We start from the raw sequence: 16,429 nt of genomic DNA, 5'->3' as shown, positions 1-16,429 counted from the left end.
GACATTATCTATTCAGTGAAGGAAGGGTGTCCTATTCTAAGGGCTGGCAAACTTTTTTGTTAAGAGCGAGACAGTAATAGGCTTTGAAACCCGTATAGTCTCTGTCACAACTACTCAACTCTGACATTGTAGCACAAAAGCACCCAGACAACAGGTAAACAAATGCATATGCCTGTGTTCCAAAGGAATTTCATTTACCAAAACAGATGGTGGGCCAGATTTGGCCCATCAGCCACGGTTTCCTCAAGAGCAACAGAACAACGAAAAAAGTTTAGTTAAAGCCGTTTCTCACATCATACACAAGACTAAGTTTCAGGTGAACTAAACTTCTAGTGTGAAAAAAATGCTTGATAATGTAAATTATGTTCAGAACATAGTAGTGGAATTTCACAATAAAAATTATTCTAATATGAAACATTCAAATATTAATGCATATAAATTGTTGATCAAGAATTTTCCAACTTTTTGTTAATCCAAAAAGATGCAATATCTTGTCAATTTACTTCTTGTATGCCTGTGTGCCAATAACTTCATCTGTCAATGACCTCTCTATAACTTTAGAAAGCATTTCAGTGACTTCTCTAAAATTCTTACCCCGTGCTCATTTGAAAGTTGTGCTACTAATACAACTGCTTCAGCCTTCTCAATCCCCACTTCCTTTAGAACTGTAAGTCTTAAAACAACTCACAAATTAAATGATGGTCATTTTTTAGAAGTAAAACAGTTGCTTTGGCTGTTTAACTATTTCTTCTTCTTAAAAAATATAAATAAACTTCTAGAACTGGACTGAGGTCCTACGGATATCCATATTTCAGGGCAGACTTTAAAACTCCCTGAAATTGATATAAAATTTTTGTGTGTGTTATATTCTATACAGAAGAAAATAGAGGATTCTATTGGAAAGAAAATGGCATTTTCAGTCATAGACAGGGGCTGTCGGTGTAGGATGGGAGGAGTCAGATCATAACAGACATAGAAGCTAAAGGTTAATGAAGAGGTTTTTCAATCAGTGATGGCTTTGATATTTCAGATCAAGCGTCAGAGTTTGTACTCCAAAAGACCTACTGGCTTTGTTGTAAGGTCTGGACAGTATTCATAATGCCAATAGGAAATGTATATGGGGAAAGGGTTCAACTGAGTACAAAATGATGTTTTCGACAAGATCCATCATCATTCTGGGTCAGCAACTGAGACCAGAGCTGACATTTCTGTAGCGCTTTATCCAGCGCTTGCACCTGCAGCTTTCCACCGGAACTTCACTAGTCCCACATGGGAAGAAGAGGACAGCAGCACCCTCCTTCTAGATAAGGAACGTTATGGACTCTGTGAGGTGTGGGACGCTCCCCAGGTTGCTCAGGAGACATTTTTCCACACGGTCAAGGGCTGGTAGAAAGTTTCTGTCAGCGCTGGAAGGAGTCGGGGGAAGTGGTAAAGTGTGCTTGCGGGAGGTGTAAGCACGTCAGAGTCGGAGGGTTTCTACTGGGGAGGGAAGGAAGCTGAGACACTGCTCCTCAAAGAGGGAAGGGAGCGTCAAGAGAAGCCCCCCCACAGGGCCGACAGAAGACGGGCGGGCGCTCGGCCTCTCAGACGCGAGGAAAGAACCTAGAGGCTGCGAGGAGGCGAACAGAGGGGCCTGCCTCAGGGAGACCCGCAGCCGGGCTGCAGTCCCCCATCTCGAGGCGGCCTGTTTGACTCAACGCCCCTGCACCTCGCGCCGGGCCGCCCTTTTCGTCATTCTCCCTCAGGGTCGCTCACCACGGAGTTTGCTGGCTCCAGCAAGACACCCAGCTCCATTCGGCACCTAACGAGCTCTCCGCGCCAAAACTCAAATACGAGTTCCAAAGCCTCGCGGCCCGGAACGTCTCCCAGAGTGAAGGACAGAAAAACCAATCGAAGCCCGGCTGGCCACAGACGTACAGGGAGGTGGGCGGGACAAAGGGATGGGGTGGGACCAAAGAGCGTTGCCAAGACGACGGCTTCCGGGTGGGCGGGCTGTGGTGACTTACGGCCGGAAGGCGAGACTCCGCGGGAAAAGCGGCCCAGTTAGGTGGACCATATTGAGGCTGCGGTGGTCACCTCGGTAGTAACCGCGGGTGTGTGCCGCAGTCACGTCAGCGGCCTCCGTTTCCTTTAGCCTTCTCTCTCATCAAATGATTTTCCTGTCCAGTTATAAAGTGCAAGTTGTTGCCCCAAGGTAAGCATGTGGTAGCATCACCCCCTCGTTATATACCGGGTAATGGAAATTCTGAGTCCACTTTGTCACACAAGGAGCGGGTACTATAAAAGGAAAAGGTGAAAAGTTGGAGCTTTCACTATTCAGTGGTTTCCTACTGTGTGTTCTGCATTGTACACATTTTGTAGTCTTTAAATATTGGTTGCAATATGAGTTAACGTTAAATGTTAAATTCTGGATCTTTCTGACCTCCAAATTCCACCTGAAGCAGGTAATGAACAAAGACCTGATTTTTTAAATTTTCTGTAACAATCTCAAAACTTCTTTAACTTGAGTTCTTAATCTCCCATGATTCCGAAGGCAGTTGGTAAAATGGGCAGGGGCTTTAAGCCTAAACTATTTCGAGAATCAAACTAATTCAGCTGAGGCTCCTTCTTTTGTAGGGAATCACTTTAATCTAAAGTAATTGATACCAGTTGCTAAACATGACGCCTTTGGTTCAACGTGTATCTTATTTGATGATGATGCTCTCACATAACTATCTAGTTGATGAAAGAAAATAAACATTGTTGAAATGATGGAGAAATAAGGCTTTCTACATACAAATAATTATTTTTTTAAAAAAACTTAACAGCTTTAAAACATATCTTTTGACAAACCACAGGAGTCTAAAAGAAAACTTCAGCAGAACTTATCTGCTTATCAAGAAGAATATCTTCCTTTAGACTTAAGGCAGGGAAGCATTTATGAAAGTGTAGATCTATGTGTTTAGGTTCCTGCCAACCCCTTTCTTAAAATTCCATCTTCAAAACTCTCTGCTAATGAGCACTTTTCCAGCAGCTTGGATGAAACATTGTAAATAACTTCCTCAGCCTGAAGGTTAGAAATTTCATTAAATGAAAAATTAAATACATTAGAATACTTAGGTATGAAACATTAATGAACTGAGTAATACATTCTTCAGAAGAAAAGGCACTTAAGAAAACATAGACCACCTGCATTGTGGAGCCATCTAACATGATGAGATTTGATAGATAGGCAAGAGATCAAAAAATGGCCAGATTTCAAATGGAGTGTTCCATGAGCAGCTTATTACCTTCAGAGACCATTTGAAAATAAAATCACCTCTCAGCAGAAGCCCAAGAGGGCTTAGAGATGAACCAGACCATCCTTTGGATGTCAGTATTGTACTAAACAAAGTCATTTAGACTGTTAATTATCTGGCAGGGGGAAAATGCCTACATTTTACAAGGACTTAGGCCATTAATTTAAAAATATATAGTAATTTTAGAATTCATAAAGCAGAGATAGGGGACCTGAACCTCAGTTATATATACTTGGAGGGGGGGCGGCAGTGGAATGTTCCCTCTAGTAGCTGATGTACATTTGAATTAGTATACTCCATTCCTCTTACCTATGTGTTCTCTTTTCCTCTACTTGGTTGAATCTTAACTTATCCTTCAAGACCTAGGTCAGATTCTGAATTTTTTTTCAACAACGCTCTCCCTCCAGAACAATTATAGAATTATAAATATCCTCTGTATTTGGCTTTTTTCTTTTTGGCCTGGTAATGTTTTTTATCACATATGTTGATGACTGTATCTTACGTATAGTTTGTTTCATCTGCTAGATTCTAAGCTACTTAGAATTGTACTTACCACTGTACCTGGCAGAATGACTTGAACATGGTGAACATAATTTTGATGTAAAAATGCCTAAATTAAGATTAATAATAAATATAGTTGGTAGCTGTCTTAGTTTGCTAGATTTGCCGTAGCAGAATACCACAGGCTGGGTGGCATAAACAACAGAAATTTACTTTTTCAAAATTCTAGAGGCTAGTAAGTCCAAGATCAAGGTTTTAGCCAGGTTGATTTCATTTTGAGACCTCTCTCCTTGGCTTGTAGATGGCCATATTTTGTCTTTGTCTCCACGAGTTCCTTCCTCCATGCCCATACACATCTGCATCCAAATTTCTTCTCCTTGTAAGTAACATCAGTCATACTGGATTAGGGCCTATCCTAAAGACCTCATTTTAACTTATCTACCCCCTTAAGACCTTATCTCCAAATGTGGTTGGATTCTGAGGTACTGGGTGTTAGGGCTTCAGCATATGAATTTTAGGGGGGACACTGTTCAGTCCATAACAATAGCCAACACTCAAAAAGCAGAAATGATTGGGAGCAATTGTCTGTCATCCTTAGAATGCTCATCTTTAGACCTATTGATAATGTAATTGTGTGCATCAGATGTGAGATGGCATGGAGTGGTAGAGCCTGTGGTAATCAGAATATTTGCCCAAAGATATTCAAATTGAAATTTGTAAAGAAAGAAATAAATAAATAAAACCACACACACACGCATGCACACACACACCCTAGCACACCAGCCCAATATTGGGCCATTCAAACAAACAGGCTGACTGGTTTTGACTCATAGGGAGCTGGTTTGTAAAAACCACCAGCACATTATTTCATTTGGAATCTGTAACGTCTTATACTGAATGCTGGACATGTTAAGTATGTTTTTATATCCAAATACATTTTCCCTCAACCCCGCTGGTTCACACATAATTTTTTTTATTGGGTACCTGCTATGTTAAAGGAACTGTACTAAGTGCCTTACTGAGATTAAAATCCATAAATTTGGCCACATATACCCAAGAGTTTTAAGGACATCCAATTTTTGAGATAATTTATTAAATGCATAACCATGCATAATTTAGTGTTTTGGGGGTACAGCTTTATCCTGTAAATAAATTAGAATGCTGAAAAAAAATTCTTTGTCATCTTATTTGGCGTGCTAAGGCCAGGGCTTTGTTCTCAAGTACCAGTGAAGAGGAAAGGAGACATACAAAAATAATTATTGTACAAGATGAATGAGACCATAAGAGAATTATAGATAAAGTAGTTGGGAAATTAGAGGAGGAAAAGATTTCTTCCAGGTGGGTGTGTTACTAAAGGTATTTATGCAGTTAGAATTAATCTTTCTTGTGGCACTGGTACTTCTAGTATAGCATTAATCAATATGTTATATACTGGTTATTTGCATATGTTCATATCTCACCCAGCACAATCTGCAACACACAGTAATGCTTCAGTCTTTATATGCTCCAGTCTAGTGTTTCTCAAAAGTATCAGAGTCACCTGGAGAACTTTTTAACAATAAACTTTTCTCGACCCTAGCTCTATAGATTCTAATTTAGTAGCCCTGAAGGAGTGGTAGAGAATCTGTTTTTAAAAGGTTTCTCCCACTTAATGATTCTGATTATCAGCCCAACTTAGAACCTTCTGCCCTAGAGCACCTGATATATAGTATGCTCTCAATAAATTCTTGTCACATTAAATGAGCAGAGCTGTGATTTAGTAAGATTAATAAGGTTCCTGTGTGCAGGATGAATTAGAGTGGAAAACATCCTAGAGGCAAGGAAATTCTATTAAAGATGTCCAGCTAAGAGATGAAGCAGCCTTAAACTATGGTAGAGGCCATAGGAAAGGAGAGAAATGTATGAGAAACACTGAAAAGGTAGAATCTCTAGAATTAGATGAAATTTGATATAATACACTAGTTTCCAAAACAGTGTGCCTAAGACTTAAATGGGGTGTTTATTTAACAAGCATATTACTGGACTCTATCTGTGAAATCTTGTTTAGTTGGTCCAGGATGAGGCACATCAATCTGCATTTTTAACAACCCTCTCCCCTGATTTTGATTTAGGTTATTTAATCCATTTCAGTTTAATACCTCCATTTAAGAACACACTGATCTGTTGACTATTGTGAGTAAGAGGGAAGGTTGCAAAACAATTCTACAGATTAAATCTTGAGTGACAGGAAGGATGATAGGCCATTAGTAAACACTGAGAATTTGATTTAGAGGGAAATAAACTTCATCCAAGAAGCTATTCAGCAAGTGAGAAGAAATGCAATTTAAGAACTTGGGAAAGAGATAGAGGGTGAAGAAAAAAATGGGAAACTTTTATGATAAAAAAGATTTCTGAGAGAAAGAGCAAGGAAAAAGAAGTGCATTAAGAGAAAGTTGAAGGGGTATTTCTCTGTGGAGATCTTGAAATGAAGGAGGCAGCACATGAAATAGAAGGTAGGAAGAAAACTTGGAAAAACCAAAAAAACAAGAGTCTCAAGCAAAAAAATTTACATTACCTAGTGTAAATGAGAAGTAGAAGTGTTGTGGGATGGATGTGGGGAGATTTCTGGAATTGACATCTAATCTGATACCATTTAATGGAGTTTTATAGAATTTTACAGTTGCTAGGAGTTGAAAAATAAATTGGTGGCAAGAAAAATTTAAGCTAGGGATGATTAAGCATATCTCACAATGTGAAGGAGAAAAAAGTGAGAGATTGTCAGTATATGAAAAAGTTAACCCATCAAGTTGCTTATAATCTGAAAGGGATTTCTAGCTTTTATAATAATAGAAGATAATTTTTTAAGAGAAGGATCAAAAGAAATAAAGAGATAAAAGGGCCATGATAATATTAATAGTAAACATCATTAGCAAAAACTGGATTTTTCTAAGGCCTTTCCTGAATAGTAGGTGGGTAAATGAAATGAATTAATAAGCTGAATTAAAAGTCCCCTTTTTAAGAAGTAATAGAAAATAAAAGGACAAAAGGAATTTCTAGAATAAAGTCTTTTTAAAAAGATAAGCTGTAAAGAAAAAATTTTTGGAAGAAAACTAATATCCTTTCTAGACTTAGCAGCAAAATATCTTTATAAACATTGCATCTTATGTGCCAATCTTATAAACTATCCATAAGTACATAACTGCTATGATAATTTATATAACAGACTTGTATTTAAAACTCAGGAATGCCTCTTACTAGATGTATATACAACCTTGATCAAGGTCCTGTTATATTAAAGATTATAATATAAAATATAATACTTGCGTCATAGTATTAAATAAAGGATATAATGTTGTTATGTGCCTATCATAAGCATTCAATAATTGGTTACTCTTTTATTAATTAAATGACTTTATGCAAGTTACTTAATTGCTTTGAATTTTTAAGTGTTGTCTGTCAAATGGGAATAGTGATATGGATAAGGACATCCATACAAGGATGGAGAGTTACCAAGAAGAATAGATTAGCAGGTGGAATCAAAATGGCAGAGTAGGAAGACCATGAGCTCACGTCCTTCCTTGAACACATCATACCTACAACTCCATATAGAGCAGCTCTCACTAAGAATGACCTGAAGAACAGGAGAATGACCCTTCTACAACCAGGTCTTTAAAAAAAAGAACCACAAGGAGTATGGTGGGGGGGGGGAGGAGAAGCGATCTAGTCACAACCCACATCCCTAGCAGGTGACCTAGAAGAGGAGGGGGGAATATCAGGCTTGAGGATCCTCCTGGGGGGAATATCAGGCTTGAGGATCCTCCTGGGGGAAATGAGGGGTTCAAGCCACTTATTTGGCACCCCCAGCCCTGGAGTCTAACAGCAGGGAGATGAGCCTCCTTAGCTAGTTTGAAAACCAGTGGGGCTTACCAGAGGGCTATAAAAAATTGAGACTCCATTCTTGAAGAGTGGCATGCATGGGCTTGCTTCCAAACCAAGCAAAGAGGCAGCAGGTGAAAACTGCCTTGTGCTCGGGCCAGCCTATCAGGACCACCCTATCTCCACCCCCCACTAGCCTGCACTAGGCTCCTGCTCCAGCACTTCCTGCTCTGGCGTTCCACCATTGCCAGAATGCATATCAGGAAGGAGTGGAACCAGAACAGTAGTGTGGCTCTATTCTTCATCAGGTCAGAAGGGATTGGCATGATATATTTAAAATGCTGAAAGGACAAAAATCCTACATCCTAGAATACTCTACCCAGCAAAGTTATCATTCAGAATTGAATGAAAGATAAAGAATGTCCTAGACAATTAAAAACTAAAAAATTCATCACCACTAAGGCAACCTTACAAGAAATGTGAAAAAGAAAAGAAATAAAATATAGGGAGGGAAAAATCCCACTAGGAAAGGCAAATATATAGTAAAGGCACATTAAAAAGTGCAAAACATTGCTGAAAGAAATTAAAGACAAATAGAAAGACACCTCATGTTCATGGATAGGAAAACTTCATAGTGTTAAGATGACAGTAATTCCCAATGTGATCTGGAGATTCAACTTAATCCCTATGAAAATTCTGATGGTGTTTTTTTAAACCATTAGAAATAAAAAAAAAACTTATTCTGAAATTCAAAGGGAATTTCAAGGGATCCTGAATAGTCAAAACAGCCTTGAAAAGAAAAAGTTAGAGGACACAAACGTTTTGATGTTTAAACTTAGTACAAAGCTACAGTAATCAATAGTTTGGTATTGGCATAAGGATAGACATAGACCAATGGAATAGAATTCAGACCCCAGAAATAAGCCCTCTTATACATGTTCAGATGATTTTCAGTGAGGGTGCCAAGACCATTCAATGCGGGAAAGAACAGTCTCCTCAACAAATGGTGCTAAGAAAACTGGGTATCTATTTACAAAACAATGAACCCTGACCTTACACAATATACGAAAATTGACTCAAAATGGATTAAAGACCTAAATTTTAGAGCTAGAAGTATAAAACTTAGAAGAAAACATAAGACAAACCTTAATGACCTTAGATTTGTCATTAAGTTTTCTTAAGGTTTCTTAAATATGACATCACATTTTGACATATTGCATAGGCAATTTAAAAAGCACATTTGGACTGCATGAAAATTTAAAACTTTTGTGTATCAAGGAACACTGTTAGTACAGTGAAAATACAATCTACAGAATGAGAGAAAATATTTGCAAACCATATATCTTATTAGGGTATAATAACCAGAATATAAAAGAACAGCTATAACTCAACAACAACGACAACAAAAACAGCCAATTTTTTTTAAGTGCGTAAGACTTAAACGTTTCCCCAAGGAGATATACACATGGCCAGTAAGCAAAGATGCTAACCTTCATTTTTCATGAGAGATTTCCCCGCAAAGTAAAACCACAGTACCTCTTCATACCCAGTAGGATAGCTTTTCTCAGAAAGGAAGGGAAGAGAAGAAAGGTAGAAAGAGAAAGAAAATGTTGGCAAGTCTGTAGAGAGATTGGAACACTCTCACATTGTTGGTGGAACTGTAAAATAGTACAGTACCTGTGGAAAATAGTTTGGCGGTTCATCAAAAAGTTAAAACATAGCAATTCCACTTTTAAGTATATAATCAAACAGGGACATAAATAGATTCTTGTACACCAGTGTTCACAAAGGCATTATTCACAATTACCAAAAGGTGGAGACAACACAAGTGTCCATCAGCAAAAGAATGGATAAACAAAATGTGGCATATTCATACAATAGAAAATTATACAGCCATAAAATGAATGAAGTCTGGTACATGTCACAGGATGAATGGACCTTGAAAATATGCTAAGTGAAATAAGCCATATATAAAAGGCCAACATTGTATGATTCCAAAAGTTATAAAATTCACAAAGATAGTAAGTAGATTTGAGGTTACTAGGGGTGAGGTAGGGGAGTGAATGAGAGGTTACTGCTTTATGCATACAGAATTTCTGTTTGGCGTGATGAAAAAGTTCTGGAAATAGTGGTGATGGCTGCAGAACACTGTAAGTGTACTTAATGCCACTGAATCATACACTTAAAAATGGTTATAGTGGTAAATTTTGTTACGTATATTTCACCACATTTAAAAAATTTGTATATGTGTATAAAACAATTCAATGTAATCATTGTTTTTGAGAATCACTGCTCTAACTTACAAGTTAATGAGAAAATCCTTTAGTTTTCTTTATTGATTCTTTATTTCTATTTTAATCTTATTTGGGTTTTCCAAATAGATGTTTCCTTTGAGAATAAAACATAGTAAGCATGCAACAGGATTATTCTAGCATTCTGGTATTCATTTTATGAATTAATGATATACTTTTCAAATACAAATCACTCTCAGAAGAATTTGGCGAGACTGACCTAGTTATTTCGGTTTTGATTAGGCTTGACTGAGTTGGGGTTGTGAGGCTGAAAGTCCAGAATGTAGAGTATATAGTTAACAATAAACCTGGAAGCCCCATAAAAACAGGGTACCTGACTTGTGTTATACAGGCAGGGTGATTCAAATGACCTATATAACGTTATCTAGTGAAACAATAACTCTAAAAACGTAATTAATGTTGCCTCTTTGATAGGATATGTTGTGCTGGAGCAACAAACCTCTTTATTTGTCTGGCATCACCTTCTCATCAACAACTAACTATAAGAGAGACTAGGAAAATCCCCCTGTGTTAAGTTCCAACGTAACTACCTTGGAGGCCAATGGAGGTTTGGTGTGGTGAGGATGTAGCATTGGCTCTTTCATACTGACCTGTATTTTAAAAATTTCTTCACAGGGAGTTAAGTGACGTTTCAAGTCAAGTTAGACTTATGAAGTTTTGCTTCAGGCTATTTCAGACAAAATAAGGAGACGTTTCCTATATAGATGAGATATTCGTAGGTTCTAGAAATTTATTATTTCATAGTATTCGTAAAAATCCGGTAGTAGAACTCTTAACTTTCAATGTTAGTGTTAAGTACCAACTGTGTGAATTATTAGTTGTGTGTTGTCAAGAATGTCATTTAACTCAGTTTCAGCATCTGGAAATGGGGACAATAGTCCATACCACATAAGATTCTTGTGAGGATAAAATGAGAAAAAGAGAATGAAAAGTGCTTTACACAGTATCTGGTAACACTGGAGGTCAGCATTAATAGTAGTTGTCATTATTGATTAAATATCCCTTGTCTTTCCTGCCATTACCCAATTTTGTGAATATCAGATGAGAAAACATGAAATCTTTTTGAAATTTGTAAGATAGCATATAGATATACATTTGAAAACTGACTATAGATCTTTTTCTCTTTTCTGAACTTCTTATTTTCACTATCATATAAATGTTTGATTTATACTTCCTTCCATCTTTGTCTTGTTATTTTGTGGGTACTAATCTCATCTTGCAAACAAGAATGTGTGTACTGCTTGAGGATAGCTAATATTTCATAGCTCATATTTCTCTTGTGTCTCTTACATCTAGCACACTACTGTGTGTTCTCTAGTAAAATATTCAGTAAACATTTGTTTACTTTTAGTAATTGGTGATTTCTAAGTAGGCTCTTAAGCATATCATGATTGTAATTAGAATTAACAGTTACTGTGAACATGTGATTGCTGCTACACTCTTGAGAATTCCCATTAGTCAAAGGTGACCTTCCTATATATCCCAACAGATGCAGACCTGACAAAAGTGATTCATACCTTTCCAGCCCGCAACACAGATCTTTGCAATCTTCTCTGCTTTCTAAGCCATTCTAAAATTAAAGCCACAAAAAAGAGTAAAGAATATTACTTATTTAGTGAGGTTATTACTTACCAAATAGAAAACACTATTACCAGGCCTATTGGTAGAGTTGACTTAATATTTGTTCTCATGTACAATCTCAGATATTACTTCCTTTTAAAAATCTTTCAATTTGAATGCAACTTTCAGGAGATAAGCACAGTACACACACCATAATATATAGCCAATACGTTTTGTAGTATTATATTAATAAAATGACATTGATCCAGTAGCTCAAAATATACTGTATCTAAGAGTATAACTTTGAAGTAAAAATTTTGAATTCTCAACTGTGCCATTTATTGCCTATGTGACTGTCAGTAAGGTGATTTAACTCTATATGACAAAATTTCCTTTTCTGTTAAATGGGCAATATAATAGCTATTTCATAGGTTTATTTTATTAAATGATATAATCCAGGTACAGCACTTAGCACAATACCAGATACCTAGTAAGTACACATTTAAGAGTAATTTCAACAGCAATAAAAAATTTTTTTAAACCTCAAAGTTACTCAGAATTTTGGAAAATGTATTTTTAAATAAGAAATTTCAAGATAGAACAACTCTCAAGTTATTTCAGCTACTCAGTGGCATCATCAGGATCCAGATTTTCTCCACTGTTCCACTCTACTATCCTCAAAGTGTTAAACCTTGTCCTCGACAGACCTTTGTCTGTACTCGTGGTCGGAAGATGTTTGCTGCAGTTCCATTCTTCAAATCCAATCGAAACAGCATTCAGCAAAAGAAAACACTGTCTCTCCATAAGTGTTTCTTTTTAAGAACAAGGAAATCTTTCTCAGAAACTTTCCAGCACACTTGCCTTCATGAGTCACTGGCTGGGTTACATCCTTACCTTCTAAATAATCACTGGCAAGGAAGAAGTAGTTATGAGTTACCTAGGGATGGATGGGCTTAGACAAATCAAGATTTATCCCCAAGTTTTTGGTTGTGTCACTTTTTTAAAGGGTAGATGCCTATGCAAAACTGATGTTTGTTAAGTAGGGGGAAATTGGTGATTACTATAGCTATTAGTTTGCTTAACAGAATATTTGCTATTCCTTTTTTTTTTTTTAAGATAGTCATATGGCCTTTCTCCTTTATTCTCCTAATATGGTGAATTACACTGATTTTTTTAAATTGAAGTATAGTTAGTTTACAATGTTGTGTCAGTTTCTGGTGTATAGCATAATAGTTCAGTCATACATATATGTAATATATTCATTTTCATATTCTTTTTCATTATGGGTTACTACAAGACACTGAATATAGTTCCCTGTGCTATACAGTATAAACTTGTTCCTTATTTTATATAAGTAGTTGGTATTTGCAGATCTCGAACTCCCAATTTATCCCTTCCCACTTTTTACTCCTGCCATTCCTTTTTCATCCTCACATGAGGAGATTCAGGTATCTAAATCACTGCTCAGTTACTTCCCATCACATCTATCAGCTATATCACTGTCACCAGCATATTAGACAAATTAATGACAAATTTAATTCTTTCTTTAATCTTTTAAAAATTATTTCATTCTGTTGCTGCTACTGGCAGAAAGTTACTGAATTGTCACAGCTAAAAATGGCAAATGCCTAGGAATATCAGGTTTACCTGGGACAAATCAAAACCATAAATGACATGCTAACTATAGCTACTTTCTTAAGGTGAACTTTATCTTAGGACAGAAACAAATTTATGGCATTACTATACTTGACGTATATATATAAAATCTTGCTTTCTAAGCTAAAAAAAAATCCATTAAAAAGTATTTTTCCATTTACTTTCTATTTGGATTAGGTAATCTCTTGTATTAGCAGCACCCTGATGAATACCAAATACGATATTATAGTATATTTGTGAGAGAGTACAAGGAATGGTCCATAAAGCATTTTTCATTATATCAAAGAGATTATAAAGGAGGGATGTAATTATATAAAAGTATATATGGGAAATGCTTTCATTTTCATTTTCTACTTCTATAACCCCTTTTAAAAATGTTTGCTATTATGAATATGGCTTGATATATAAATAATTTTCATGAGCACTTAAGAAATTGAGATAATCTGTCCTTTTACCCTCTATTTCTATAAAATCTATAAATTGGAAAGAAAAAGCCCGTGGAAGCAATTGGAGAAGAGTGAGACCTAATTTAGAAGAAATTCACTGAAGAAAAATCCCCCTATGAATAACCCACTTGTTAGAAATTTTCTTGGTTTTGTACCGTCATCACCTTTTTGTCATGGAGAAGTGCCACTGATAGTATGTCTCAATTGGAAGCATTTTTTAAACATCTCCAATATAGATAACTAATAGAACAAACTTTAGTATGAATTTCTCTTATATATAACCATGACACATGGTAAGATCAGAACTATAAAGAATGAGGCATCATATCTATAATGCAAAATTTCATGTTAAAACCTTATATTTAGAAAGGGTTCTCCAGTGGGACTGTTAATGTTTGTGAATGTATTTTCTAACAGCAGCCATTTTTAATTGGTATATTTAGATGATTTACATTTAATTTAATTATTAATTTGGTTGAATTTAAGTCTACCATCTTGTTTGTTTTCTCTGTCCTCTCTAGTCTTTGTTCCTTCTTTTCTATCTTCTTTTAGATTAATCAAGTATTTTACGTGGGATTAATTCTATTCTATCTCCTTATTTGACTTTATTGGTCATGCCTACTTCTGTTATTTTATTGGCTGCTTTAGAGATTATAAGTACAGACATACCTTGTTTTATTGTGCTTTGCTTTATTGCACTTCTCAGATACAATATTTTTTATAAATTGAAGGTTTGTGGCAACCCTGCATCATCCGATGATGGTTAACAATTTTTAGCAATAAAGTATTTTTAAATCAAGGTATGTATGTACACTGTTTTTTATACATAATGCTGTTACATACTTAATAGACTACAGGATAATATAAACATAACTTATATGCCTTGGGAAACCAGAAAATTCATGTGACTCATTTTATTCTCTTTATTGCAGTGGTCAGGAGAACCTGCAGTATCTCCAAGGTATGTTCTATATACTAACATTGCCACAGTCTACCTTGAATTAATATTTTACTACTGCTTTTCAATGTAAGAACCTTACAGTGGTATAATACTGTTCACTTCCCTCTCACCCTTTGTACTATTTTGTCATGTATTTTACACTTACACATTATAAACTCCTATTATTACTTTTGCTTTAAACAGTTGATTGACTTTTTGAAATTGTGGTAAAGTGACAGAAAATTTAACATCTTAACCATTTTTAAGTGTACAGATCAGTAGTGTTAAGTACATTCACATTGTTGTGCAACTAATGTCTAGAACTCTTTTCATTTTACAATACTGATACTCTGTACCTGCTAAACAACTCCCTATTCCCTTTCCCCCAGATCCTTGGCAACCACCATTCTATTTTCTGTTGCTATGAATTTGATTGCTTTAGTTACTTCATATAAGTGGAATCATACAGTATTTGTCATTTTGTGACTGACTTACATCATTTGGTGTAATGTCCTCAACATTCATGTGCTGTAGTGTGTGTGAAGATTTCCTTTCTAAAGCTGTTATTTTCTGGGTTGGTTGGTTTGTTTGTTTTGTCGTAGCTATCTCAGTGGGTATGAGGTGGTATTTCATCATAGTTTTGATTTGTATTTCCCTAGCAATTAGTGATGTTGAGCCTCTTTGCGTGTGCTTATTGCCCGTTTGTACATCTTTTTGGAGAAATGTCTATTCAAGTACTCTGCCCATTTTTTAATCCCGTTATTTGGTTTTTGTCATTGTTGTTAAATTATAGGAGTTATTTATATACTCAGGATATTAACCTTTTATTATGGTTTGCAAATATTTCCTCGGATTTCATAGTTTTCTTTTTCACTCTGTTGATTGTGTCCTTTCACACACATATGTTTTAAATTTTGATGTAGTCTAATTTATCTGTTTTTACTTTTGTTGTCTGTGCTTTTGTGTCATACCACAGAAGTCATTGCCAAATACAATATCGTGAAACTTTTCCATTATGTTTTCTTCTAAGAGATTTATAGTTTTAGCTCTTTGAGCCATTTTGAGCTAATTTTTGTATGTGATATAAGGAAAGGGTCCAACTTCAAACTTTTCCTTATGGATATCCACTTTTCCCAGCACCATTTGTTAAAAAGTCAATTGACTTTTAAGGAATTTAAGAAAAGAAAGTGTTTTATATATACTTTACATTTACTATTCTAATGCTTTTTATTCCTCCCATAGATCTGAATTTTAATATAGCATTCCTTCAGCCTAAAGAACTTCCTGTGGCATTTCTTGTACTACAAGTCTGTTGATCACACATCATCTCAGCCTTTATTTATCTGTAAGTTATCTATTTCATCTTCAGTTTTGAAGGATATTTTCACTGGCTATAGAATTTTAGGCTGATTTTTTTCTTCATCATTTTAAAGATGTTCCATTGTCTTATCTGTTACTTCTAATGAGAAGCCAGTGATTGTTTTTATTGTTGTTACCCCATATAGATTTCATCCCTACCTTGGCTACTAAAAATTTTTTTCTTTATCTTTGGTTTTAAGCAGTTTGACTATGATATGCCTAGTTGTGTTTTTTTTTTTTTTAATGTGTTCTGCTTGGAGTTTGCTGTACATCATGGATCTATAGGCTTATGTTTCTACTCAGTTTTGGAAATTTTGTTTGATATTTTATCAAATAGTTTTTCTGCCTTTTTCTCTTTCTCATTTCCTCTGCGACTCCAATTATAAGCATATTAGATTGCTTAATTTTGGACACAGACATCATTGATTATCTGTTAAGTTTTTTCAAACTTTTTTTTCTTTCTGTGCTTCAGTGTAGATAATTTTTATTGAGTTGTCTTCAAGGTCATTGAGTCTTTCTTCT

At 35.7% G+C, this 16,429-nt stretch overlaps 1 long non-coding RNA gene across 1 annotated transcript; it reads left to right on the top strand.

Moving 5' to 3' along the window:
* The first annotated feature begins 2,021 nt into the window (after positions 1-2,021).
* Positions 2,022-15,918, top strand: LOC116665798. The gene is made up of 3 exons (XR_004322489.1): positions 2,022-2,194; positions 14,541-14,569; positions 15,791-15,918. It is a non-coding gene; the product is annotated as an uncharacterized LOC116665798 (long non-coding RNA).
* The last annotated feature ends 511 nt before the right edge of the window (positions 15,919-16,429 follow it).

The sequence above is a fragment of the Camelus ferus genome, chromosome 9 (assembly GCF_009834535.1).
Source record: "Camelus ferus isolate YT-003-E chromosome 9, BCGSAC_Cfer_1.0, whole genome shotgun sequence".
NCBI lineage: Eukaryota > Metazoa > Chordata > Mammalia > Artiodactyla > Camelidae > Camelus > Camelus ferus.
The sequence above is the reverse complement of the archived record's forward strand: the minus strand, read 5'-3'. Positions and strand labels throughout refer to the sequence as shown.